Source organism: Mesocricetus auratus, unplaced genomic scaffold (assembly GCF_017639785.1).
Source record: "Mesocricetus auratus isolate SY011 unplaced genomic scaffold, BCM_Maur_2.0 Super-Scaffold_100004, whole genome shotgun sequence".
Lineage (NCBI taxonomy): Eukaryota > Metazoa > Chordata > Mammalia > Rodentia > Cricetidae > Mesocricetus > Mesocricetus auratus.
In genome coordinates, this window is record NW_024429189.1 from 114,744,200 (window position 1) to 114,771,830 (window position 27,631).

Here is a 27,631-nt window from a genome sequence, read left to right on the forward strand (position 1 = left end):
TTAACAGGAAAAACTGAGGTCTAGGCGGCTCCTATGTGAGGACAGAGAACTAGCAGAAACACAGCTATGGTCCTTCTCTTAGAAAGCATTTCCCTGCAGTTGAAATTCTAACACTTCGGAGTCTCTAGTTTGCTGCCCTTGGCACAAATTACTTAGATAAGTTGTCTCTGTTTACTATTCTCAAAAACAATTTTTTGAACCTTCCAAGAAATTTTTACTATGACAATAAGCAAGTGACCCTGCCAGACCTGGAGCTCAAAGACCACTGGAACTCTGGTGCAGCTTAATTGACACTTCAAACTGGCCCTATGACTTTAGGTCTGGGTCTCACCTCGGAGAGCACTTGATGGCTAGAAAAAATTCAAGGAGGGTACCTACCAAGAGGAAGATCCAGACCCATGAGGAAAGGAAGAAATGACAGTATAACTAATCACCATGGTGGAAACCTTCATTCATTGGCTGATGGAAGAAGAGGCAGACTCCCACGGCTAAGCACTAAGCTGAACTCAAGAAAGCCAGTAACAGAGAGGGAGGTCTGATGACCAAAGGGATTAAGACTGGGCTGGTTTAACCCCCAGAAACAGCTGACCTGACAAGGGTTAACTCTTGAATCCCAGGCTGATGCCTGGGAATCCAGCATGAGACTGATCAAGACCCCCTGAATGTGGCTGTCAGTGAGGAGGCCTAGGTAATCTATTGAGCCTTGGGCAGTAGATCAGTATTCATCCCGAGTATACACATGGACTTTGGACTCCCATCCAACAATGTGAGATGCACTCTCATCCTGAACTCTTGGGGGAGGGTCTAGGCCCTGCCCTGGATGAAATGACAGACTATGGACATCCCCATGGAGGGCCTCACCCTCCCTGGGGAAATGAGGGGATAATGGGGGGGTTAGGGGAGGGCACGGGAGGAGGGGAGGGAAAGGGAGAAGGACCTGGAACTGACTTGTGAAGCAACCTTGTTTCTAATCTAAATTTAAACTTAAAAATAAATAATAAAAAAGAGGCAGAAAAAAATTAATCACCATGGCAACCCTCCCACCAATATCTCTTATGTAGGCATAGAAACAATCTTCCTCACCTCCCTCAAGGTCATTTCCTATCCATACCAAGTTAGCTTCAGAGGACAATTAGTGTTCATTAATATTCTCAACACATCCATGTTTCCCCTCTCTTAGACATCTTCCCAGTTAAAACATCATCCTGTCTAGACTAATGAGTAGCTTCCTACCAAGATCACATGTATCCTATCCATCTTCAGACTTCACTCAGAGAACAGAGTAATTATAAGACATGGATTGGTTGGTGACAGTCTCCTTTAAAATATCAAGATAAATGAGTGTGTTTATCTTCCTCTTTGTATGTGCTGATTCCCTGTTCAGGATACTACCTTGCCCCTGTCAGCTCCTGTTTATCCCATTAACTTCTCAGGAAGCTCCTACTCCTAAGGCACTAGCTCTGGCCAGTTTCTAACCTCCCCATGCTCCTCTCAAGCTCACACCTCTTCCTGAGGCACTGTATGCGAGGCTTTCCTACCCAGAACCTAAAGTTCTGGACATACCTCTAGAAGCTGGTGGATTTGAGGTCCTGGCCATGAAGTGAGTGTATTAAACAGGACCTGAAATGCCCAATAGGCAGTAGGCAGAATATGGGGATAGCTTACCTGAGAGGGTTTGGCCTGGGTCCACACTCTGGCATGCCTGATTAGGCATGGAGTACCTTGGCTTTGTTTCATTTCAAAGACTCTCAGAGCCATGTGACGAGTCCAAGTGAGTGGATCCTGCATGAGCCCATATTGCATACAGGATTCTAGTCATGATGGGCTCTACCCCTGTGTACAGGAATGGGGGAGCACCCTGATTTTGGAAATGACAGAGGAGCCTCTTTTAGGTATGCTCCCAGATTCTCCAATGAACTAATGCAACCCAGAGTAACTGAATAAATCTATTACAAGACTGCCTGGCTTAGATTGGACAGAAGGCATGCCTGTGGGACATTTTCTTGGTTGTTGGTTGACATGGAGGAGCCTAGTCCACTGTTATGGTATATCCCGGTGAAGGTGGTCCTCAGTTGTATGAAAAACTGACTAAATCCAAGCAGAGGGAAGCGAGTCAGTAAGCAGCTTTCCTCCATGATTCCTGCTTCAGCCTCTGCTTGAGTTTCTGCCCTGACTTTACTGATGGATAGTGACCGGGATGTGTACAAAAAATAAAATAATCCTTTTCCTCCCCAAGTTGCTTAAGGTTATGGAGTTTATCACAACAATAGAGAATAAACTAGAATAGAACCCATGACTCCACCCCTTTCAGGTCAAGTCTAGAGCCTCTCACACCCAAGAGCCAAATGCTCCGCAATCAGTCCAAGTCAGCAGGACAATTTCTAGGGGATGCCACCTCCTTAAAGCATCCTAAAGGCTGTGTGGGCATGCTTTCACACACCCGATGCCAACGTTCAGGAACCTGAGGCAGGAAGATGGTGGTGAGTTTGAATTCACCCAAAGCTAGCTCGGGTGGTGTAGCAAGGCATTGTCTCAAAAGAATAAAAATGAAGCATACTCTTGTGACCTATACTTTTGCAGAAAGTTTTTAAAACTTAAAAAAAAAGCAGCAAAACACAAGAAGTTGAAAATGTCTGTGATCCCTCTTCACCACGACCTCATTCACCCACTAGTCTTCCTTTCTGTGGATTTCTTTCCCCCATGTAACATATATATGTAATTGTCTTCAACAAAATGTGAGCTCATATGTAATGTTCTTTTTTTCTTCTTCCCTCTTTAGAGGCAGGATCTGGCTATGTAATCCTGGATAACCTCAAATGTGGGCTCTTCCAGTCCCTGCTTCCCAAGTATTGAGATTACAGGCTCTAAAATAAGCCTTTGAGTCACACGCAGATCTAAAATCAGCTTTGGAGCGTGTACATATGCTCTCTTATGCTAAACACGTACTCTGCTGCTGAACTATGTCCCCAGCCTTCTGCAATCTAATGTGCTCACTTAGTGATTTGTTTTCAGTACCAGAAAATACAGCAAGAGCCCAAACAGGTGAAAATGAACCAAGTCCTTCCCCATAGCCCCATACCCCTGCATCCCCAGCTACCTGTGACTTCTGTTCCATTAAAACACACATCTTCACACGCCTCCCTCCCTTCATCTGCTTCTTTAGAGTGGACACAGAGGAGTGTCATTTCTTTTACTAAATACGCCATAGCCATAGTGCTCTTAAAATTGCTGTACTCATTTGTTCTCCTCCAACTGAAACAGCTGTTTCCCACACCTGCACGGATCTGAGATCACCGTGCATTTTAATGCTTGCCAATTAATAGACCCAATGTCTTACTTACCCCAAGGTTGTTCTGGTGTGGATTTCCAGTGGTGTTTACATAGGCTGGGGAACCCCTTCCACTGTGAGTAACCTGGTGACATCTCTTCCCCAATGTTGTTAATAGTTTTTTTTAAGTAATTCAGGATTCCCTCATATAATCACGTTTTCAAGACAGATGTAAATTATATATACTCTCCAAATTTTTACATGTCCCTTAAGATGTCAGGACACCTTTTACCACGAGAAGTATTTTTTTCCTTTTCTATCAGTAGACACCATATTAAATATCATGACATTTTCAACAAAACACATTTTAGTAGCTGCCCCTCCCTTCTCATCCCTCCATGCCCCTCGCTCTGAGTCCTGACTTGTGCCCTCCCCTCAGTCTCTTTTCTGCTCTCAGGTCAGATGCATCCTTTTGTCCTCCCCGCTTCCTCTGCATCTCTTTTTACTGTCTCTTGTTCTCCTTTCTTTGGCTTTGCTCACATTTATACACACACATGTTGCTAGGAGCCAAATGTCAGAGGCAACACGACGTTTGTTTCTTTGTGTTTGGTCCCTCACTTTGTATTATACTTTCCAGATCTATCCACTCTCCTAAAGATTTTATAATTTCAACTATCTTTATAGCTGAAAATTTTCTGTGTGTGTGTGTGTGTGTGTGTGTGTGTGTACCACATTTTCACTATCTAGTCGTCAGTTGACAGGTACCTAGGCTGGTTCAATTCCTTGCTATCATGAAGAGAACAGCAGTAAGCATAGATGTGCAAGTATCTCTATGATAGGCTCTAGAGACTTTTGAGTATATATGGCTGATGGTACAGCTGGCCCATATGACAGTTCAATTTTTAATATTTTGAGAAACGTTCAGACTGACTTCCACAGTGGGTGCATCAGTTTATATTCCCACTGGCAGCGAATATGTGTTCCTTCTCCACATCCCCATCAGCACTGGCTGTCAATTCTGGATGACAGCCATTCTGACTAGGATGAAATGTCACCTCAAAGTAGCTGAATTTGCATTTCCCTGAGGACGAGGGATGATAAACACTTCTAAAAGTACTTGTGGGCCGTTTGCTTTTCTTCTTTGGGGAACTGCCTGTTCATTTCATCAGTTGGAGATTTTCAAATTACTTTTATGTAATCAAAACCTTCAAGCCAGGCATGGTGGTACACATCTGTGATCCCAGTATTGGAGAGGTGGAGGCGTGAAATTAAAAGTTCAAGGCCAGGCTGAGCTATATCACAAGACTCTGTCACAAGGAGTGAGGGAGGAATACTTCGGTGTCTTCCATAATAACTTGTGTGGGGTTCATCTTAGGCCTATCAATGTCCCATGCATACCAACTGGAGTTTTGATTTTATATCTATTTCCTTCTCAAATATAACTTCCAGAAGCATTGATGACATTAAAGGAGATCTACTTTGCTTCTCTCCAATGGCATATCCAAATATCATCACTGCATCTAAATGTCATTGCTGGCTATTCCAGCATCCCCAGCTCTCCGAAAGGCTGCTCTCTCCATATGTTTGCGCATATGTGTGCAGTCGCAGTCTGCTTGGTCCCTCTCAGAGTGTCGTTTCCTCCTCTTGAGTCACACCTTCCTTGCTCACCTGTGTCTCCGAGAACTTCTCCGTGCCCTTGCTGTGCTGCCTGATCTGCCTTGAGGATCCTAACAAAGTTGAGTGGAGGCTGAGGTAAGGAAGCACCTTCCTCCCGCTACCAGCTCGTCTTTCAGAAGAATCATATCTCCTCATATCTCACCACCTGCAGAGAGCACACCTTCTCTACCCAGTAAAACACACTCTGCTCCTTACTGCTTTCTGCCCAGGGAAAGGGCGTTGAAATCTAATGAAGGGCCTGCAGGCTCCTGACTTGAATCATCCTCTCAGTTGATGGTGTCTAATAAACTGTGTAAGCAGCAATTGTCATACAATGGGTTCTGAGCAAATGTCTGTGCCTATATCTGTCACCAAACTTTTTTGTTTGTTTTTCAAGACAGGGTTTCTCTGTGGCTTTGGAGGCTGTCCTAGAACTAGCTCTTGTAGACCAAGCTGGTCTCAAACTCACAGAGATCCACCTGCCTCTACCTCCCAAGTGCTGGCATTAAAGGCTTGCACCACTAACGCCTGGCTCTGTCACCAAACTCTTGATTGTGGTATTTGCTGAACTCCCAGCTGTGCCAGATGTCTACCCTCAAAAACTAGCTGCCCACTTGTATCATCCACTGATGGTCAGGCCTTTGTGCTCCTCTGATTAACTTTACTTTCTTATTAAAATTTCAAACAATTCAATGAAGCATCCACTCACTACATGTGAGAGTATCACAGCTTTAAGACTTTGCCGAAACAAAAGAAGGGTTCACAGCCCCATCCAGCAACCTGCAGAGCTAGAGCCACTGTGGAAGCTGCCAAGAAGATTCTCCATCCTCAAACATTAATAACTCCAGCAATGGATGGAAGTCAGAATGCCCTCTTCTGACTTCCAGGAGCTTTTGAATCCACGTGGTGCACATGCATACATTCAGGCATGCACACATATACATAAAATAAATACACTAAAATTTTTAAGTATTATTTTAGTATTTTACATATGTGAGCATTATGACTGCTTACATGTCCATGCATTCTGTGCATGCAGTGCCCACAGAGGCAAGAAGAGGGGCATTGAATCACCCGGAACTGGGGTTACAGACAGTTGAGCCACCATGTGGGCAATGGGAATCACACTCAGATCCTCTGGAAGAGAAGCCAGTTCTCTCAATCTCTGAGCCATCTTTATAGCCCCATAAAAATTATTTTAAAAGGAAAAAAGTTGGAGGGAACTGGAGAGACAGGTCAGTAGTTGGGAGCACACTCTGCTCTTGCAGAGGACCAGAGTAGGCAGGGCTGGACATAGTGCAAAGGAGGTGACCAGCAGGCAAGGTCCTTGGAGTGAATAAGGCCAACCAGGATCTGGAGACCAACAGCCCCAGTGAGATTAAACCAAAGAAACGTCCAAGAGAGTCATCTGTGAAGTTCTGCAGAACCTGAAGGTGTGGTGATATATTATTTATGATGTATTAAAGCTTGCCTGAGGATTCAGAAGCAAAGTCAGTCACAAGCCATAGAAGCCAAGCACATGCCTTTAATCCCAGGACTCAGGATTAAGAGGTAGACCGATCTCTGTTAGTTCAAGGCCACACAGAGCTACATAAAGTTGATCTACTTCTAATGAGAAACAGCTGACACAAAGATGATCTCAGCACCTGGGATCACATGCCTTTAATCCCAGGACTCATGAGACGTATTTAAGATAGGAACAGGGTCCCAGGGCTGGCATTCATTCTTCAGCCACATTGAGGACAGGAAGACTCAGACTCAGGATTCTCTGCAGCCAACCTGAAGAGAGGCAACAGTCTGAACTTGGTGGAGAATCCATGGATTATCCCTTTCAGCCTGAGCTAGAGGTAAGAACTATCGGCTGGCTGCTTCGCTTCTCTGATTTTCAGCTTGAAGCTTGAACCCTAATATCAGTCTCTGCATCTTTTATTTTTCATGCTACATGAAGGAGTAAGGCCCTAATCAGCACAGCATACATCAGGTAAAACTTCCCTACTATCCCCACAGGCCTAGCTTCACCCTTACTACTTGTCTAGTCCTAGAGAATCAGGAAATGTCCTAGAAAAATGCTAAATTATCTTAGATCATGTGTGTTACTTCAATAATATTTTAACTCAATAAATTTTACATAGATACACACACACACACACACATATATATATATGATACTAGACCTGCCACAAAAAAATTAACAGTGCAAAAAATAAGATCAAGTTCTAGGTATCTAATGAATAATGTGTTGACTATAATTAATGATATTGTATAGTTTTCTTGAAATATAACAAAAGCAGATTTTAGTCCCTTACCACCTAATATAAAATGGTAACCACAGGTAGTACTGGGGTGTTGATTAACTTGATTGTAGAAATAAGTACACAGTGTGTACTTATATCAGTCATAATACTGTACACCTTGTATATATATATGTGTGTGTGTGTGTGTGTGTGTGTGTGTGTGTGTGTGTGTGTTTATATGTTTGTGTCTTATTTAGGGCTTCTATTGCTGTGAAGAGACACCATGACCACTGCACTCTTATAAAGGAAAACACTGAATTGGGGCTAGCTTACAGTTTCAAAGGTTGAGTCCATTATCTTCCTGACAGGAAGGATGGAAGACATGGAGCTAGAGAAGGAGCTGAGTGTTCTACATCTTGGTCCCCACGCAGCCGAATCAACTGTGTGTCACATTGGGTGTAGCTTTAGCATTTAAGACCTCAAAGACCACCTTCACAGTGACACACTTCCTCTGACAAGGCCACACCTACTTCAACAAGGCCACACCTACTCCAGCAAGGCCACATCTCCTAAAAGTGACACTCCCTATGGGCCAAGCACTAAAACATATGAATCTATGGGGTTCATACCTATTCAAACCACTGCACTTAGCATCATTTAATTAGTTCAATGTTTAAAAAATTCCAGATTTGGCTGTGTAGGAATATTTTTAAGTGGCTGCTGAATAGGAGCAAGTCTCCAAGCCTTCTAAGCATTCAAGCACCAACCAAACACAGGTTAGCAGAAATCACAGCTGAGCATGGGTGGGTTGGTTGCTCAGGGTTCCCCAGTAACACCCTGCAGACTGAGCCTGACTGACCATATATTATCTCTAGGGAAATGTTCCAGACTCACAAAGATCCTGGCCCAGCCACTGGGATGAGCCAGTATTGGTGGTAAATGAATGAAGAAAAGTACTGATGTGTCAGGTTTGCTCCTTCCTGGGGTGTAAATGCTCCACTGAGGCTAGCTCCTGGCCAGCAGCAGGATGTCACTGAACACAGAGTGGGGGGAAAAGTACCTGGAAGGCACCATCAACATAGACACCAAGCACACACATATACAGAAAAGTATAGAACATTAGAGTAGTATTTGGTGCATACATTGCCTGTATTTTAATGATATATTTTGTTGTAAGTTTACATAAACTGTTCCTAATGATTGTATTAACTACTGGCTCCAGAGATCCTGAACACTAGCTGTCACAAAAGGTCCACGCTGGCTTTCGATTCCATGGTATAAAGCTTTGAATACCCTGACCACATACTATGCTTCTGACACTAAGCCTGGAAGAGTTTGGCAACTTATTCAGCTTTGAGACCTAGTGGCTTCCATAACTCATAATAAAAGAACAAAACACCGCCCTTTGAGTAAATCAGTGACTCACCAGCTGCCAAAGCTGTTAGGGAAGTATAAGCTTCCACAGGCAATTTACTGGAACCCCAGGATGTCCCTGAAACAGGCTTGTTTTTCATACTCTCTGGTAGCATTAATATCAAGCTCTTTAATATCTAGAGAAGATTCTGTAAATAATCATATACCAAGAGTCACTGTAGCTTCATGTAGGTGAGGGAAGAGGAGGAGGCTAAAATCTCAGAATAGGTCGTGGGATCTAAGTTCAGATTCCCAGCATCCATGTAAAAGCTCAGAATAGCAGTGTGTGTGTACAGTTACTTTTATGATGGGGAAGGAGAGACAGTTGGTTTCTTGAAGCTCACTGGCCAACTGGTCTACCTAAATAGGTAATTCTAGGGTCAACAAGAGCGTGGCATAGGAAGACACGCAGTGTCAACCACATGGGCACAACACACACACACACACACACACACACACACACACACACACACACCACATGCAAAGAAGAAAGGAAGGAAAGAGAGGTGAAAGGGAGGGAAGGAGAGAGGGAGGGAGGGAGGGAGGGAGGGAGGGAGGGAGGGAGGGAGGGAGGGAGGGAGAGAGGGAGGGAGGGAGGGAGAGATGCTCTGAAGGGACTGAGCCCATACTAATAAATAACACTAGAGCAACTCTGCTCTAAATAAACAAATCTCTTCCAAAATCCCCACAGTTACTTGATCTAAGCACTCTCCTTGTGTGCACATCAACCTCCCACGTGACTCTTACAAGCCTGGTCTACTCATCCCCATTCCATATCCTAAGTTGAGGAAAGCACAAACTAATTCAGATGGACATGTGCTCCTCTTAGAGGTGAGCTTAACTCCCTGCTATGCCTTGAAAGTGAGTCAGACTTAATAAACCACTTCCAAACATCAGAATACAGAGAGGGAAAGCAGGTAACCTTATAATGGAGAAGCTTGAAATTAACCAGGCTAGTTATAGAGTCTAATGGCCCATAACAGCTGCCCTCACCTTCACACTATTAAGGGGGTGGTAAAATCTTTTCTTTGTTTTTGTTTTTTGTTTGTTTGTTTTTTAGAGACAGGGTTTCTCTGTATTGCTTTGGAGCCTGTCCTGGAACTTGTTCTGTAGACCAGGCTGATCTCAAACTCATAGAGATCCTCCTGCTTCTGCCTCCCAAGTGCTGGGATCAAAGGTGTGTGCCACCAATACCCAGCAGGGGTAGTAAAATCTTTAAGAAAGAGATGGAACCTCAGGAGATGTCTTTAGGTTTTTGAGGAATACCCTAAAAGGGGGTTGCAGGATACTGATTTCTCTCTTCTCATCTCTTTTGCTTCCTGATGTGAGGTGACTGGTTTTGCCCTGTCATGTTCCAGCACCATACTGCTCTGCCTAGTGAAAACCAGTAAAGCCACCTGTCCAGGAGCTAATGCCTCCAAAACTGTGAGCCAATGAACATTTGTTCTTTACAAGCTAATGATCCCAGGAGTTACGGTAGTAGAGCGCTTCCATGAGTGACTTACTGATGTCTTCACAGTTGGGTAGGAAGGGAAGTGAGGGATCAGCAACCACTCACAACAGCTACTCCAGGCTGCACCAGACACAAAGTGTTGAAGGATTTGATGTTTGTTTTTACATCTGATATAACCCAATAGGCCAGCATTTGGACAAGGCTGCTTCCAAATGTATATCAGTTTCCTGTGGGGATCACAGACCCTGGCCAGAAACCCACTCCTCCATCAGCCTGGGAGCAGGCAGCTGCAAGACAATGTTTACTGAAAACATGTTTACTGAAAACAATTCAGTGCCATAAATTCCTGATAAGGGCTTGATAGGGGCTCTGAAACACCCTGACTTTGATCTACTACTTTTTGATCTAGCTACTTTTTTCTGCTCCCTGCTGTTTTCTGATTCTGGTGCCAGAGATTTAACCACCAGCCAGGAGGAAAGAGGGAAGGTGTATGAGAGGTCTGTTGGAGATTTGTGCGTGTATGGATGGCAAAAATTTTTCTGAAGGGAAGCGTTTTTCTTGGGAAGTTCTCCTAAGCTGATTTGGGGAGCATAAAGTTTTCTTAACGCAACCGACTGGTCTCTGTGTCATCAATCCCAAACACCTCGCCACATTCTCGGATACAGGCTGCGCAGGATGTGCGGCAGTTTCCTAAGGTTATTATCACAAATTCTCATAAATGTGGATGGCTTTAAGTTCCCCCAAACTTATTTTTTATATCTCTGGAGACCAGAAGTCAAAAACTTAAGGTGTCTGTTGGGGAAGTCCTGTTATTTGCCTGTGCATTTGTCAATAAAGTACTGTCTGGCCAATAGAAAACCTAGATAGGAGGGACTAGGAGTCGAGGAGGATTCTGGGAAGGGGAAACACAAGAGAGTCAACATGTAACGCCATTGGGGGTAGGAAGCCTGGAACTATTCTCCGGTAAGAGACATACTTAGATTAACAATTATGGGGTAATTACTTAAAGCAGAGCTAGCCAGTAAGAGACAAACAAGGCCAACAGCTTCATAATGAATATAGCTTCCTGTGTGTTTATTTGGGACTGATGCGGATCTGAAACCAGGCGGGCGAGAAGGCTCCTCTCAAAGAAAAAGCTTCTCTTAACAGGTGTCCATGGGAACATACTCTCCTGAGAAGCTTGGAGTCAAGCTGGAGTCTCCAAATGGCTCACTGGGTCCACTTCTTGCATTGTTTTCTTGATTCTTTTAGCTCTTGGTTATCTCTTAGCTTATGGCAGCATCATTCTGCTGTCTGCCTCCATCTTCAGAGCATTCTGTGTGTGAGAGAGAGGAGGGAGAGGGAGGGAGGGAGGGAAGAAGGGAGGGAGGGAAGGAGGGAGGGATGGAGAGAAGGAGAGAGAGAGGAGAGAGAGAGGTGTTTCCCACATGTTTGTCTCTTTCCCTCTTATAAGAACAGCAGTTCTGTTGTATTAAGGTCTATCCTTCTCTGTTATCCCTTCATCTTCATTTAACTACTTACATCATCAGTGACTCTGAGAATGTGGTCTTATTTAGTCACATTGTAAGGTGATCAATCCATGGTTCCATGAATTAAGGGAGTAGAGTTGTTCTCAATCCAGTACAATATGGAACTCACATAGGGGTATACACAAGTGCTCTTGGAAGGAAGTAATTTAAGTTATCTCAACACAAAATGACACAGTAACAATGACTCCAGGACCAGACCCCAGATTTCAGTCCAAGCCCCTGACAATAGCTTTTTAATGATATTCCATTTATCAATATTTTGCCCCACTAAGCTATATTTTTTCATCTTTAAGTAAAGGCTATAATCTGTAACATTTAGAAAGTTAAGGGTCTTCCAATGCTCAATATACAGGAGATCTCATTACCATCCAAGTCTATCTAGTGCTAGCAAAAGCCGGGACTGTGCCCTCCCCTCAGAACTCAGGGAACCCTGTACAAGAGGGGGCAGAGATATTGTGAGAACCAGGGCAATGGAAGCCACCAAAGAAACAAGGCCTTTTAAACATACTAGGACTGACACACATATGAACTCACAGTCTATGACAGCAGTCACAGGTACTGCACAAGTCTAAGCCAGATGGGACTCCAGCACTAAGAGGGAAAGTGAACACAAGCACTCACCCCTAACCCATAGCTACTCCAATTGATAATTTCTCACAAAGGAAAAATTGGTTTAATCCAAGAGAGTCTCACTGGACCAGTAGTAGATGGTCAACATAAAATAAACTTCTTTGTGTCGTGATGTTTAGTCAGGTATTTTTTTGTTTTTATATTACAGGTCTTTTGTGTATGTATTGTGTTTCCAGTTTTTATGAGATTTCTGTATGTATGAATGTGTGTGTCTCTGCACACTTGTCTATTTGTGTTTCTTGTGGTTTTTCTTTGGCTCTTTATCTTTGGTTTATTGGTTTGCTTTGTCCTAATCTGGTTTGTTTTGTTTTGTTATCTTATTTTATTTTATTATTAATTTTTGGCTGCCTGTTGATTTTCTAATGAGAAAAAGAAAAGGTGTGAATTTGAATGGGAGGAGGAGGTAGAGAGGATCTGGGAGGAGATGGAGGAGAAACCATAATTGGAATGTATTGAAAAAAAGAAACAAGAACATTTTTAATTAAAAGAATAGAAAGAAAAAATGAGGATTGTGTATCAACATGCCCAGGGCATGCTGTCCTGATGATGTCACCCTGTACTTGCTATTCATAACAGGAACAATTCAGAAAATTAGAGTTCTGCCTCAGAGGGCCTATTCCAGACATTTGCCTGCTCTGTTTTCAATAGCTCACCTTTCCTAGTAACAACATTGCCCTGTCATGTCACTCGTTATTAAAAAGACCCTGGATGCTGATGTTGACTCTGAAAACACAGGCACAATAGATACAGAAACAAATCTGTTAAACTATATAAGGCTTAACAGAGAAGGGTGCAGCCCTGCTGGTTTCCTCCAGACTCTGCTTTCCCTCCTGGCCAGAGTGCTGAGTCACCACACCCACCCATCAGGAAGAAGCTCCCATTTCCATTCCAGCTGTAAGAGATGCTCTTTCTCACCTCACCTGGAGTCAAGTGACCCAGTATGAATCCAGGGGAACTCAGGTCACTGTCAGCAAATGTACCATGTGTGTAGGCAGGAAGCCACCCCACTACCTCTGTGTATATCTACCGTGTGGTCAGATATTCCTCAGGTTCACACAGGATGCTGAAGGATCGTGGGTTATAGGATAATAATAATAATAATAGTAAAATTTTTTAAAAGGCTGCTCAGGCTTTGGTAGCTGCTCTCATCTTTCTAATTTGAGTCTCAAAGAGCCCATGAGTATAATAGACTAGCATTACGACACCTCACTTTAGGTACAGACCAGCTGCCCAACTGAGGCCAGAGAACAAACATAACAGACTTACACACTTGGGAGAGGGATGTACTTCCTGGTATCAGTGTCCATCTGTAATGTCTCTCTGAATGGGATAGAGTAGCCAATCTCGCAAAAAGGCTCTGCCTTCACCCTCAATTCACAACTACATCACGAGTTGCTGTAATGTTTTCCCAGCTATCACTGTGTATGTACTTTCTTATGTGGACCAAACAGAGGCATTGGCCAGTAGCAAATGCTGAAAATGTGTGGTTTTAGAGCACTTAGTGTGCACACGCGCACACACACACACAAACCAAGATATGAAGTAAATTGCTACCATCCTACACAAGCTCTCTGTAACGTTCATGGTTCCTGTTCATTCCTTGTTACCAGGGATTATTATACTTGCGTTGTGGTTCAGAAGTATAAATGCAGAATTGAAAAACCCAGCATCTTACCTCCCACGTTACACTTACCTCCCACGTTATTAGTAGTGTCATTATCAATCTGTGAAACACTGAAATTTTCTGTAGGGAAGAGATCACATCATCAGTTTGACAGAGGCTGGGTGGACTAGACTTAATTAAGGGAATTCTGTTGGTGATGAAGCTCAGTTGCTAGAGCTGATGAATGCAAAATGCCACCCTAACAGGGTCCTTTCCATCAGCCTCGTTTTCCAATGGTCCTCTGCTTACTCTTGGGTCACATAGATCCAGCCAGAGAGCTGACCTGGAGGAGCAGAGTCAAATGCCAAGTAGCCAATCCATCATTCAGTAGTACAAATGGGCTGGAACATTTTACTTTAAGTCATACAATTTATATCAGTGAATTCCAGATGCTCCTAGAGTTCTGGCTAAACCATTGTTACTTTAGATATGTGGAAAATTCACTTACAAAGCACACCGCATTTGACAGTTTGTGATTTGCACCAGGAAGTGACTCAACTTCCCCCAAGCCCCAGAAGTCTCCACTGGGGAAGGGAAAGCAACCTACCAATGTCAGAGAACCAGCTGGCTGCTGTGTAATTCACCAGCTGCTATATAATTTATGCCCTTGCACAATGTATTCTGCTAATCTTGCTGAGAGACAACTAGCAGGATAGGAATTTACAGGATGAGGGATCCCTCCAAAAGTCCTGCAAACTGGATGAAAATAGACCCAGACCAAACATGAAGTTTCCTGTTCTAGAGGGAAACAAAAAACGTTTGATATCAAAGACCACAACTCATGTGGTATCAGAGTTGTCTATAGCCACAGCAACGAAACATAACCATTGTGTTCACAATTTCAAAACCCAGTAGTTTCTAAACCAGGATTCTATGCTTCATTCTCTTATTTGATTTGTACTTCTATAACAAAATGACTTAGACTTGGCAATTTATAAACAACAGTAAAACTTTACCCATATTCTGAAGTCTGCGAGCCCAAGATCAAGACCCAAAGATCAAGATACCTGGTGACAGCTTCCATGCTGCTTCACCACAACCCTCTCCTTCTGCATCTGCACAACACAGAAGAGATGAACAGACTCCCTCATGTCAGGGCATGAATCTCATTCATTAAGATGGAGGGAACAGTGTCTGAATCACTTCCCAAAGGCCCACCCTCAGTACTGTTTCATTAGGGAACTGCTTTGGGTGTATGAATGTACATCATGCAATCAACCAATCAAGTAAGGATGAGGAAAGATTATATTTTCATATCTGAAAAATCTTTGAAATTTTCCTTCCTTTCTCTTTCTCAAGAAGCTACTGTAAGGCTGGACAGATGCACCAGTGGTTAAGAATATGTGCTGCCCTTCCAGAGAACAGATCTCAGCACCCATGTTGGGCAGCTCACAACTGCCTGAAACTCCAGCCCCAGGGGATCTGAATACCTGAAACCCTCTTCTGACATCCTTGGGCTCCCACACACACATGGAATACACAGGAAGGCAAACACCACATAATCTCTGTCGTGTATGGATTCTACCATCTAGGTTTTAAGTTTGTGCTTTTAGCTAAGTATCTGTAGAGGTAGGGAACTAGAAGGAGACCTTGAGAGGGTGTGAGAAAAGGGGGGACATGTGATATGGAAGTACAGGAGGGGATGCTAGCATTTGAAAAGTTTAAGCAGGGATATTGGTGAGGTAACCAGATGCTTTTTACCAGATTTGAGACCTACTCCACAGAGGACAATTCATGCTTAGTGCTGTGAACTGGGTCAAACCCCCATGCCTGGGAAGGATATAAGATCTAGGCAGTAGGGGTGGGGGAACCACTACTGCTGTTTTGCTAAACAAATTTAAAACTGCCTTTTAAATATTTATGTTTATGCCTACAGATTGGTGCTACACTCTGTCTTTGTCAAAGATGCTTTCTGCAGCAGGCCATGGTTAAAGCAGACTCATAACTACTCAAAGTGCCAAGTAGAAGTGACAATTGAGTGCTCATCATTAAACAGGACATCTGTATCATTCCCTTAGCCTTAGACCCTTGAAATCCAGACAGTGTGAAACACTGAGGGAAAGCCAAAGAGTTACTTACCGTAACTCTTCTATGACAGCCTGACTCTAGGACCTCTAACGAAAGAGGATGGAGGATGCTGCCTTTCCCTTCCTGCAGCCTGCAACCCAGTCTGTGTGCCACAGACAAAAGCCTGTTGTGTGCAGTGAACTAAATGCCAGCCTCACCCTTTCAGCATTGCAGTTCTAATTAAGTATCAGAGTGCTATACTCATGCTCATGAAGAAAACCATTAGAAGAAATTCAAGGAATTCAGATGCTGCAGTAGAATTAGCTGGAATGAAAGGGTTGCCAGCACCAGAAGTAAGAAATAGAGAGCCAACATGAAGTGGGGGGTACTGCTTTTTAACTTGTTTATGAGCAAATATGAAAAATGAATAGCATATTTTAAAAGATTTTTTTCTTCATTCCATTTGCTTATTGATCAGTGTGGGTACATGGAGGTCAAAGGACAACCTGTGGGAATTGATTCTCTCCTCCTACCATGCAGGTTCTAGGATTGAACTCAGGTTTGGCAGCAAGTGACTTTACCCACTGAGCCAGGGGTATATATAAGAAATATATAAATATTGCAAGGCATGTTGAATGGTTTTTCAAATCCTTCTTCTTTTGACTACTTGCTTTGTATTTCCTAATAATAATTGTCACTTTAAAACAAGGTACAAAAATACATCTGTGGGGCTGAAAAGCAAAAACAGAGCCAGGTCTTTGAAAACAAACTTGTTTAGGAAAATTTCACAAACAAATTGCAAAGCCTTCTTGCAAATAGGTTAATCTCTCTAAATGCATTTGATTCTGTGGTATGCCAAGGCAAATTTCTACAATGATTGTTTCATTTTGCTTACCATCACAATTATTTTTTTGATAAAATGTGTACAATACCCAACACATCTTGCATCTGTGTTCTGTGCTAGGAACTATACTAAATTCTTGATTTAAATTATGTTATGCAAAGTCTAGCAAGAGCCTTCTGAGAATGTCACCTTTATTGTCTCATTTTATAATTATGATCAGAACCATATTGGCTCATCTATGAAGCCTCATGAGCAGGAGGCAGTGGGCCAGAACACACAGGAGATCTAATCAGGAATGACGGGGACACAGACTACCTCTTAGTTTCTGCTCTTCCTTCAAGGTGGGTTGTTCTGTACCTGGGAGTTTAACGTAATGTGCAAAGATTGAATCCTTACTGTTACTGTGGTCAACCACACATGCTTCCTAAGGGTAAGTCACAAGCTAGCAACAAGTTATATGCTATAGAGAACGAAAGACTTTCAAATGGCTACCTGTACATGTAGGCACTGATATGATTGGACTTCAAAATAAAGAACCCACAGATCAAGTGACTTAATAATAGAAATCTATCATCTTCAGTTCTGGAGGCTTGAAGTCCAAGTTCAAGGTGCCAGAAGGATTGTTCCCTCGTGAGCCTTCTCTTCTTGGTTTATAGACATCCTTCTTCTCCTTGTGTCTGTGCTCTGTGTGTCTGTGTTCTAACTGCTTTAAAAAACATTGTCATCATCATCATTCATATTTTCATTGTGTGTGTTCATGATGGGCTATGCACATGGTACAGCATGCATGTGGAGGTCAGAAGTCAATATCGTGGAGCCATTCTCTCCTCCATTTTACCCACTGAACCATCTCAGCAGTCCTCTCATTATTTTTTACTAGGATGTTGGTTGCACTGAATTAGGGCTCATATATATTATCTCATTTTAACTTTATCATGTCTTTTATATGAATGTTAGGAACACATTTCAGCCCACAAACCAAGGATTTTCCACAATGAGAGGGGGCCATGACATCTGATGTAAGACACCCTATGAGGCTTCATAAAACATGCAAAGAACATGCAGTTCTTGAAGCTCATTCCTCTTTATTGTAAGCCCTGATCCCGTTTCTCCAGGGTCCATCCATAACTGCAGACATTTGAGTTCTTTAGCTGAATCAGGGCACCTGATCTCAGGAGGCTTGAGCAATCTGGTCCCTCATATCTGAGCACCTACAGAGTTGTCAGTGTAATGAGGTGACAAGGCTCCAGACAACTCCACATGTGTGATAGGGCCAAATGGTTAGATGGGATGTGGGCCCATCAGCCTCCTCAGAAACCTGGATACTCAAAGAGCTGCCTCACCTTAGGTCCTCCCTCTAGGATGAAGCCTGCCTCTGCGTGTGGAGCTAACAGTTCCTCATTGACCCCATCCCCATGTGTTCTAGCTGTCATGTCCATGCAGACTCTGGCCAGCATTTCTACAAAGATGCTCAACCCTGTCCAATGGAAACCAAGAACAGGGACCAAACAGCCCCAAGGAGACTAATTGCAGTTGTTTTTAATACAAGTTCTCTTAAAACACAGTGTTTAGTATTCCTAAGGAAAGGGGACAGAGGTCTTTTAAGAAAATGCTTGTGTATGAAAACAAAGGTCAAGGGAATGTTCCAGGTCAGGAAATCCTTTCAGAGTGGGAAGCATTCATTAGGTAGGAAGGCTGGAAGACTGGGGAAAGGATTAGAAGGGCTTGCAGCTCTGGAGGTGAGAGGAAGCTGAGGGCAGGCAGGACTCAGTTGACAGCAGCACATACAGCATGTCTTCCTGTGATGTTGACATCCTGCCCTGCGCCCCAGGAAATCCCTGGAAAGTTGTGTTTGGGTGTGAGGAAGACTTTTTGTCTTTTCTCTCTGTTTTCTTTTTCTGTCTAAGGGGGATTGAGAAAACTTTTCCCTAGTCTCCAGCTGTGGGGTTACAGATGGTTTTAGAGTGGGCAGGAATTAGGGATGTAAAATGTTTATTCTGCTCAGCTCTGCACCATTTCCCAACCCAGAAACCTTGTGCCAAGGCAACAGATTTTGAGAAAAATGAAACACACCAGCCTGAAAACATGTGTACATAGAGGATCTCCCAGGTCCTAGGACAAACAGCTCTTGCCCAACCAGCTTGGTCCTGCAAAGCCCATGGTCTGTGCCTGGAGTTTCCTAAGCAGTGAGGTTCTACAATTTAGCAAGTGTTTGGAGAAGGGACAGTGAAGTAAGAGTGACTGCAGCAGACACACATTTGCTTTGAAGCATCATGTGTTTTTTTTTCTGATAGCGGTTCTGAACAGCACTTATATCAGTAGTAAAACATTGCTGCAATAACAACATGGTTGAGTGACATAATGTCTTCATTCCAAAAGACTGAAGTATTGCACTGGAGCCTCCACTAGGGTGTGTGCTGTGTTAACCCTCCCAAGCAGTATGGCACACTCCTAAATAACTGCTCTTAGGGATAGGCTACACCTCCACTGCCTGTTAATCTCCAATGCAACATTTGTCATGTTGGGAGGTGTATTAGCTACATTCTGTACTGCTGTGACAGAATGTTTAGAAAAACAACTTGAAGAAAGGTTTATTATGGCTCAGTGTGTTGGCTATAAACCATCATGACGCCAGGGTAGGTATGGTGGTAGGCAGCTACATGAATTTGGCAGCGTAGGCAGCAGTGGGCATCTGCTTCTTACATGATGCTGGCCAAGAAGCAAATAGTTTAGTCCCAAACAGGGTGACACTAAGAACCTCAAATCTGCCTCTATGGGCCTACATTTGTCATCTTGGACTTACATCCAGAAAAGTTCCAAACTCTCCCAAAGAGCACCACCAGCTGGGGAGCAAGTGTTCAAGCTTATGAAGAATTTCTTTTGGAATTTTCTGTCCATGCTCAATTTGCCCCCATTGACTTTTGGGCCTTTGGTGAGGAGTACACCACAGTGAAAGTGCATGGCAACACAAGCAGTGTACCTAAAGGAAGAGGCGTAGGTCTCAAGGTCCCTTTCAAGGCATGCATCAAATGACATAAGTTCTTTTTACAAGGCTGGAACTCAACAAGGTCATTCTGGGGCTCAAGTCTTCAGCAGAGGTGTTGGCAGACACTTGCACAAATCACAGCATCCCTCTCTTGCTCACCCCACCCCCACTTTCCACAGTAAAATGACTGAGTACAAAATGTTAGGACCATGTTCTTGGACTTCTCAGCCTCTGAAGTCATAAGGAAATAAGTCTGTGCTCTACAATCTGCCGAGGCTCGGGAATGCTGTGATAGCAGCAGAAAATGGACAAAGAGAAGCTACAAGCTGCCATCTTCTTTCTTGTCTAAATTGCTAGGGAGAGACATGAGGGTTCAAAGGATCCCTCCAAAACAGGATACAGTTGACTCAGAGGACAGAGCTACTTTCAGGACTGGGAGAGTGACGTAGTAAGACAGGGACAACATACCATGAACTGCTCTGCTTACAAATCTCTCACACAAATCCTCCCCAGATACCCAGGGATTCCTGATGTATGAAACTTCCTAAACTTTAAAGTAGACAGGCCAATGGATCCCAACTGTGTCACTCTAAAATGTACTGCTTTGACGCAGGAGAGTTTTGGAAATGGAGGCATCTGAGACTTCACTAAGGAAGAAAGAACTCAAATTTTCAGATTCTTTCCCCTAAGAGCTCTTCTGACATCACAGTCTAGAAGGCTGGCTCCGAGGCCAGATGAACCATGGGGAACCTTGCCTTCACACAGAGTATCTGGTCCAGCAAGTGCAGAGAACAGATGCATTCTTGCATGCAGCAGGTGATGAGACATTTCCCACACACTGCCCTCTGCTGGCATCTCCACACTTTCAACTGTCCAAGATGTGTGAGGCAGCAAACCCAACTGAGCACATTGTTGGAGGTGCCACACAAAAGGCATGCACTTAGTAAGCAGAGCTACCTGGATTGATGGCCACCTATTCCTGTCCCAGTGGCAGCATGAGGCCCTTCCAGGTAGCATCAAAGACACCTGAAAACTGAGAAGCAAATCAAAAGCAAGAGTGAACAAAAAGGAAAATAATATAGGGAAAATGTGTCTATTGCCTAAACACACACACACAACAGACACACACACACACACACACACACACACACACACACATCCTGGTTTGCAGTAGGCTCTTCCTCTCCAGCTAAGTCCTCCATACCACCTTACACATTTTCATCATAGTTTACATCAGTCTAGGGACTCCCATGAGGCCTGAGGCTTGAACTATAATCTGCCTTAGTTCTCTCACATACCTAGTTTATTGGGTGATGCAGGGTGTATAGGTAGCACTTAGAAGAGAGCCTGTGTTTTCTCTGGGCTAAGTGTATAGGCTAGGCCTGGGTGATTGTGGGTGTGAGTATAACTGGTATTCCCATGTAGAGAACCAGAGTCTACATTACCAGAAAAAAGGGGAAAACCAAAATGTTTTTGTTTGTTTGTTTGTTTTTTAGTTCAGAAGGCACTTATGATAAAATTCAAAGTAAGCCAGAAATCAGGAAACTTTCACAACTTTACAGCACCAAAAACATCCTGCTTCATGGCAAACTGGGTGTTTGGACACATGAGAAGTCCCCACTTCTGTTAGACTATAATGCAGGGCCTAGCCAGTGCAATAGGAAGGAAAAGGAAACTGAAGACCAAAATGACAGAGACAAAGATGGAGGATGGCATTACCCTCATATTAACTGACAGTGCAAATTGCTGGTAACACTAAAGGTCCCAGGAAAGTGGCAAAATATCCAGTTACTATGCTGATTTAGTTATTTTCTGGTTGTTTGGATTTTTTTCTTTTTATTTGTTTGTTTGTTTTTGCCAATACAGGATTTTTCAGTGTAACAGCCCTAGCTGTCCTGGAACTTGCTTTGGAGACCAGGTTGGCCCCGAACTCACAGAGATCCACCGGCCTCTGCCTTCTGGGCGCTGGAATTAAAGGTGTGAGTCACCACCACCCTGCTTATTTTCTGTTTTTTTTTTTATCAATCTTAAGAAGCTTTAGTCATCCCATTTATTTCTCAGTAATAAGGAATGGAGCTCATGGGCCCTGGGCAGACAGAGAAAGATGTAATCTAGAGGCAATAATACATGTCACTGCTGGACTTGTGTCACTCACCACCCCTCCCCCACTCGCCCTCCTGGGTATTCTGGAACAGAGAACTTAAGTTCAGGGGAGCATGAGTAGCCCAGCTTACGCCAGTTTATGTACAAGGCTAAGATAGTGTGCTTCAGTTGTTCAGGAGGACAGACACTGAAGTATGACTAAACCGTACAAAAGGTAAATAGTTTTACTCATCATTATGAAAACTGTATTTCATTCATAAAATCACAATTAAGTGACCGTTAGCTATAATTTTTTTAGATTCTGAAGGAAAAATATACTGACTTTTACAGTGTATACCCAGGGGTCACAGAACTGCCCTCTGTCTCTCCAGAGTGATCCTCTCCACAGCTGCCTAGGGGAGGTACTTCCTGTGTGACTGGCAGCACTGGCCCCTCTGCTGGGGTGGAAGGCAGAGCTCCAGGACTAGCAGCCCCACACAGGATGGGAAAAGTGAAGGCAAGGCCCAGTGCCCCCTGTCTGGGTTCTGCGTTCATGAATGGGAAAAATCCCTCAGCGTCATCATTCCCTTCGAGTTGGTTTTTTATGTACTCCCACAGGAAAAAGGCTCAGAGGTGTTTGAAAGGACCAGCGTTCAAAAAGATATCAGCAGATCAATGACAAAGGTTTTCCAAGTCACAGGGAGACTACTGACTCACTCAACTCTTCCGGCTGCTAAAATGGAGAGTGCTGCTCACCCAGATGTAATTGCAAGCCTTGAAGACTCCTCCAGGGCAATGCAGTGGCTTTATTTATTTTGATGGCTCTACCACCACATGAGGCCTCTTCAAGGCTTCCGGGGTGGGAGGAAGAAATGAGGGACGGAGGGAGGAGCAGCACACTGGATCTCATATGCCTCCATGTATATCCGATAGCTGAAATGTCCTCAAGACTTGTGTGTTAAAGCTTTGTCTCCAGGGCAGCACTGTTCAGAGATGGGGCTTTGGAGACACGATTGAATTATGCAAGCTCCTACTTCTTCAATGGATTAATCTACTGATGGGTAAATTTGATGGGCTACTGTAGAATGAGGGAAATCAGGAGGCAGGACTCAGTTGAAGGAGTGGATTACTAAGGATGTGTCGTGGGGGACCCCCTCTCCTCTCTCATTGCTTTTAGTTGACTACCGTAAGGCAAGCAGCTTCTTCTGCCACATACTCCCACCACCATGATGTTCTGCCTCATCACTGCCCTAAAAGCAATAGAGCTAGTTGACTATGAAATCATAAAACAAAGCCATCTGTTTAAACAGTTTCCGGGCTTTTCATCTCAGTGATGAAAAGCTGAGTAACACCCTAACCATGATGTTCCCCTACATCCACATGCTCCCATTATCTGGATAGACTACATAAACAATTATTTGCTGCCCAGGGGTGGAACTGCCCACAGTGACCAGGACCCTCCCACCTCAGTCATTAATCAAGAAAATGCCTCACTGGCTTGCCTACAGGCCAATCTGATGGAAGCATTTTCTCAACTGAGATTCCCTCTTCCAAGCTGACCCTTGCTGTGTCAAGTTGAAAAGTAACTGACCAGCACATGAAGAAATACTTGTCTTCCACAAATAAAACTGAACAGAGGATATCAAACTGAATGTTTCTCTGCTTTAAGAAGGAAGTTAGAAGTCCCCTTATGGCCTCTTTTTCTACCCATTCCTAAAGACTGTCCCTTACCCTTTGTCTCTAAAGAGCAGAAAGTTCGGTGTAGTGACTTAGTCCAGTCCTACCACCACTGTATGCTTTCAGGGGGCTCTGGCCATGACATGGTGCCTGTTGCCAAGAACAACCCTGGAATCATTCCAAATGACTCAAATGCACCAGGGCTGACCTGTAGCATTTTTCAAAGGACAACAGAGTTGATGGAATCTTCTCCCATCAAGGACTGCAAACAGCACACAAGCAGTGTGATGACTGGAGTCTATTTAAATTTTGATGCAGGGTAAGGAAAGAGAATATTGCAGTACAGCCATAACTTGAAAAGCCTTTGAAGCCCTCATTAGTACCCCCCCAAAAAAGTTGAGAAATTCAATTGATCTTAGAAATGTCACATGAAAGTGCTTGATAACAAGGGTCAGGATGTTAAGCAAAGAGAAAGGAATTAATTTCCATTCATTAAGAGGATGCCAAAGTGACCTTTAAGCTACATCAAAGTCCTATAGCTGAAGAAAAGGAGTTTGTTGTGATGGTCCCTCTCAGCCCAGCATTCCCTGCAGGCTACCTTGCCAACCCCAGTCTCAGAAATATCTCTCCTTCTGCTCTTCCTCTATTGATTTGAAAAACCTAGGCTAATCTGTAGGAACAGAACTGTTGAGGGCAGGATATGTATCTAGAGAGACTCAAACCTCAGTACAAACTGGATCACTGAGCAGTTAACACTCCTTTCTAACCTCTCCAAGGCACAAACACCCCTTGCTAGAAAAGCCATGCATCTCAAAGAGTCCATTGACTATGCTCTCTTCCCATTGTCATAAGCCCCAAACTGACCTCAGAGACTGACAGCATATAACTGTTCCTGCTTGCAGAGAAGGAAATCCCACCATGGCTTTCTCCCACTCTATCCCCTGTTGCCTCCACTCCTGTCACTTCCAACCTTACCTTCTGCTGTGCCCCTTGCCCCAAACCTGCATCCTGCTCTAATCCTTTCTTCATCTTCTCCTTGATAGGCTTTGTCAGTGTACAGGAGTCGCCCAGGAGAAGTCATCCAGCATGCAACCTCAGTCCCACCCTCCCCTGCAATGGCTCTCAGATGCCTCTCTCCCAATTACTGTGTTTATGAACCTCCTTTCTAAGACCCCACTCTGGGTCCCACACAAAGCTGTATGTTTCCCCAGATATTCAATGCCTCACCACCTTCACCCTGAGAATGGTCACCAGACTTTCTTAACTGCACTGTAGGAGTCTGCTGTTTTTCTGACCTCCCACACTCTCATTCCCTCTCCTCTGAGATCCCATGGTACCTTTCCCATCCCCCTACAGGCACTGAGCCCCACATTGTATCATGGTTGCGCCTCTGCCCTCTACATCTTGTGGACAGAGAACATTTCCTCTCATCATGCCTACTGCAGAGGATGACAATGCTTAATATGCCCCCCACACAAAACATGTCTTGTACATGCTATACAGACATACGCACATCTAGTGTTGTACCATACCTTCACATGAAGAACCAAGCAAATCCCCCAAATCTGGAAGAAACAAAACTAGTTAGAGAATTACTAAAGCAGAAAATATAAACTTATCATAGCTTGTAAAATATATTCTTCAGAGTCTTCTGTCCAGGCAAGCATGCTTGAAATGTGTAAGACAGACACTGAATTTAGGAGACTATGAAAAGAGAACGCATGAAAAGGCTCCTTTATTGGCTACTTATTGAAATAATATTATTTTATATGTATTAAGTCAATGAAAATGTACTGCTAAAAGTAATGTAGTTGTGGAATTTTGATTTGCTTTGGTTTGGGTGTTTTGAGATTGTCTAACATTGTAGCTCAGGCTGGCTTCAGCTTTCCAAATACTGGGATTACTGGCATGAGGCACCATGTCAGTCTTACTTTTTTGTTTGAATGTTGCTGCTAAAATGTTTAAATGTTTTAAAGATTTGTTTATTTATTATGTATACAGTGTTCTGTCTGAATGCATGCCTACATGCCAGAAGAAGGCATCTCATTACAGATGGTTGTAAGTCACCATGTGGTTGCTGGGAATTGAACTCAGAACCTCTGGAAGAACAGGCAGTACTCTTAACCTCTGGGCCATCTCTCCAGCCTTAAAATGTTTAAAGTTACACATGTGGCTCACATGGTATTTCTCTCCAGTAGTAACAATACAAGAAAAGCCTTTCTGGAATCTAGCCACACCCCCTCATCAGCATCTTCACTTGGGATGCACTGAGCAGATGTGACAGATACCATCTGGCTGCAAAGTCGTATAAGTGCTTACTTGGTTGTGAACCAGCTGGAATTACACAGTGTGCCTGAGAGTGTGGGTGTACCGCTTATCTTTGTAAAACTTCAGTTATACATAATCCAGGAAACCTCAAGAAATTCACTTCTAGGGAACCAAAAATACCCTGTTGAAAATTAATGTAAGGTTTGTTAGAATTGCCCTTTGTAGTTCAAAAGTACATTGCCCTGATAACTGAATTGCCAAATGCAATGAGTTTCAATGAGTGAATTATTGTTGTTAGAAAACATATGTGGGGGCTGGAGCTCAGCTGTTAAAGGCTAGGCTTACAACCAAAAATATAAGAAAATGTGATATGGAGTTAGACTTCAGTCCTTATCTTGGTATGCTATTTTTGTTTGGTTTTTTTTTTTAGACATGGTTTCTCTGTGTTGCCATAGCTGTGTTGGGACTCTGTCTTTAGACCAGACTGGCCTCAAACTCACAGAGATCTGCCTGCCTCTGCATCCCAAGTGCTAGGATTAAAGATATGCACCACCACTACCTGCCCAGTCTTTATCTTGGGACCCTTGTACTTTTTTGTTGTTTGTTGGTTCATAATTTTCCCCACATCTTTGTCAACAGAGGAGAATTAATATTTAAGGACTAGCCAGACAGTGGTGGGGCATGCCTTTGAAGCAGGCAGATCTCTGTGAGCTCTAGGCCAGCTTGATCTTCTGAGCAAGTTCTAGGGCAGCCACGGTTACACAGAGAAACCCTGTCTCAACAAAACAATATTTAAGGACTAGTATTTAGGGGGCTGATCCATCCATTGCCAGGTTCAATAGGGGTGAGTGATGAGTACATCATTATTTGAGCATCATGGTTTTAAGTTGAATGGTGTAGGTTAACTTAGGGGTTTTGCTTCAATAGAGGAACTTCTAGAGCTGTTGCATGACACTGGTGGCTCAGTGAAATTCCAGAACAAATTTTGGTATGTGGGTAGAATTGGCACGTGGGTAGAATTGGCAGGAGCTTTTCCCGAGCCTCCTCTCATCAGTTAGAGTCCTGTTATCACCCTATGGGTACATCCATCCTATGGGATTGGGCACCTCAAATGCCAGAGGCTCTTTCCCATGTTAACCCTCCACTTTCACACAAGCTGAGGGCAGAGAGGTTGCTGTTGGTTCGGCTCCTGCTGGATGGCAGGAGTTTTGCCAGGAACCTGGATAGGATGGAATAGGGGAGCAGTGGACTGGAAAGGGAGGGCCAGCGACTCAAGACCTCTCGGGTACAGGAGGTCATCCGGTTCCAGAAAGTCCTTGGCAAAAGGCAGTGAGGCCTGTGGAACCCTACTGCAGACTATTGTTTCTCTGAGGAAGCCATCTGTTCCTGACTCAGGCCAGTACTAACATGAAAGCCACTGTAGCCTGGCCTCCAATCAAGGCCCCTGGAAACACACCACTGAGTTTCACCAGCCACTTGACCTCCTGTCTTCTGAATGATGGGAGGAAAGCACTTGTCATGGTCTGTTATTGCATTTTCAGCACATTTCTCTTTTGTGAAACTTGTTCCCAAACCACAGATGGAATCAGCTGAGGTTTAACCAAAAAGCAAGACTGTTCCCCGGGCCAGCATCCAAGGAATGTGGGAAATGGGAAGAGATGAATGTTGAGGCAAAGCAGCCTGGACCCCGGTGCCCACGCCCCAACTCGTGGATACCTAATGCCGGTCTGAGACCTCATTCCAAGCTCCTGCCTGGGAGACCTAAACCCTCCTCTTTCCCCTGCCCACATCTGTCCCCTTGGGAAGATACTCTACTGGGGGACACGCTCCTTCCTCATCCCTCTTTTAAAAATCCTTAGGACTTGAGTGACAGTGTAGAATCCCTGTGCCAAACAGCTAGGAAAGCCGAAGAACCATTTTA

At 43.8% G+C, this 27,631-nt stretch overlaps 1 long non-coding RNA gene across 1 annotated transcript in view; it reads right to left on the minus strand.

Moving 5' to 3' along the window:
• Positions 1-11,083: 11,083 nt before the first annotated feature.
• LOC121140555 overlaps positions 11,084-27,631 on the minus strand; it is a 55,171-nt gene continuing 38,623 nt past the window's right edge. The window contains exons 2-5 of the long non-coding RNA XR_005877467.1: positions 24,975-25,007; positions 20,641-20,716; positions 13,877-13,927; positions 11,084-11,339 (exon numbers count right to left, since the gene is read on the minus strand). This is a non-coding gene — a long non-coding RNA (uncharacterized LOC121140555). The remainder of the gene's footprint in view (positions 11,340-13,876; positions 13,928-20,640; positions 20,717-24,974; positions 25,008-27,631) is intronic.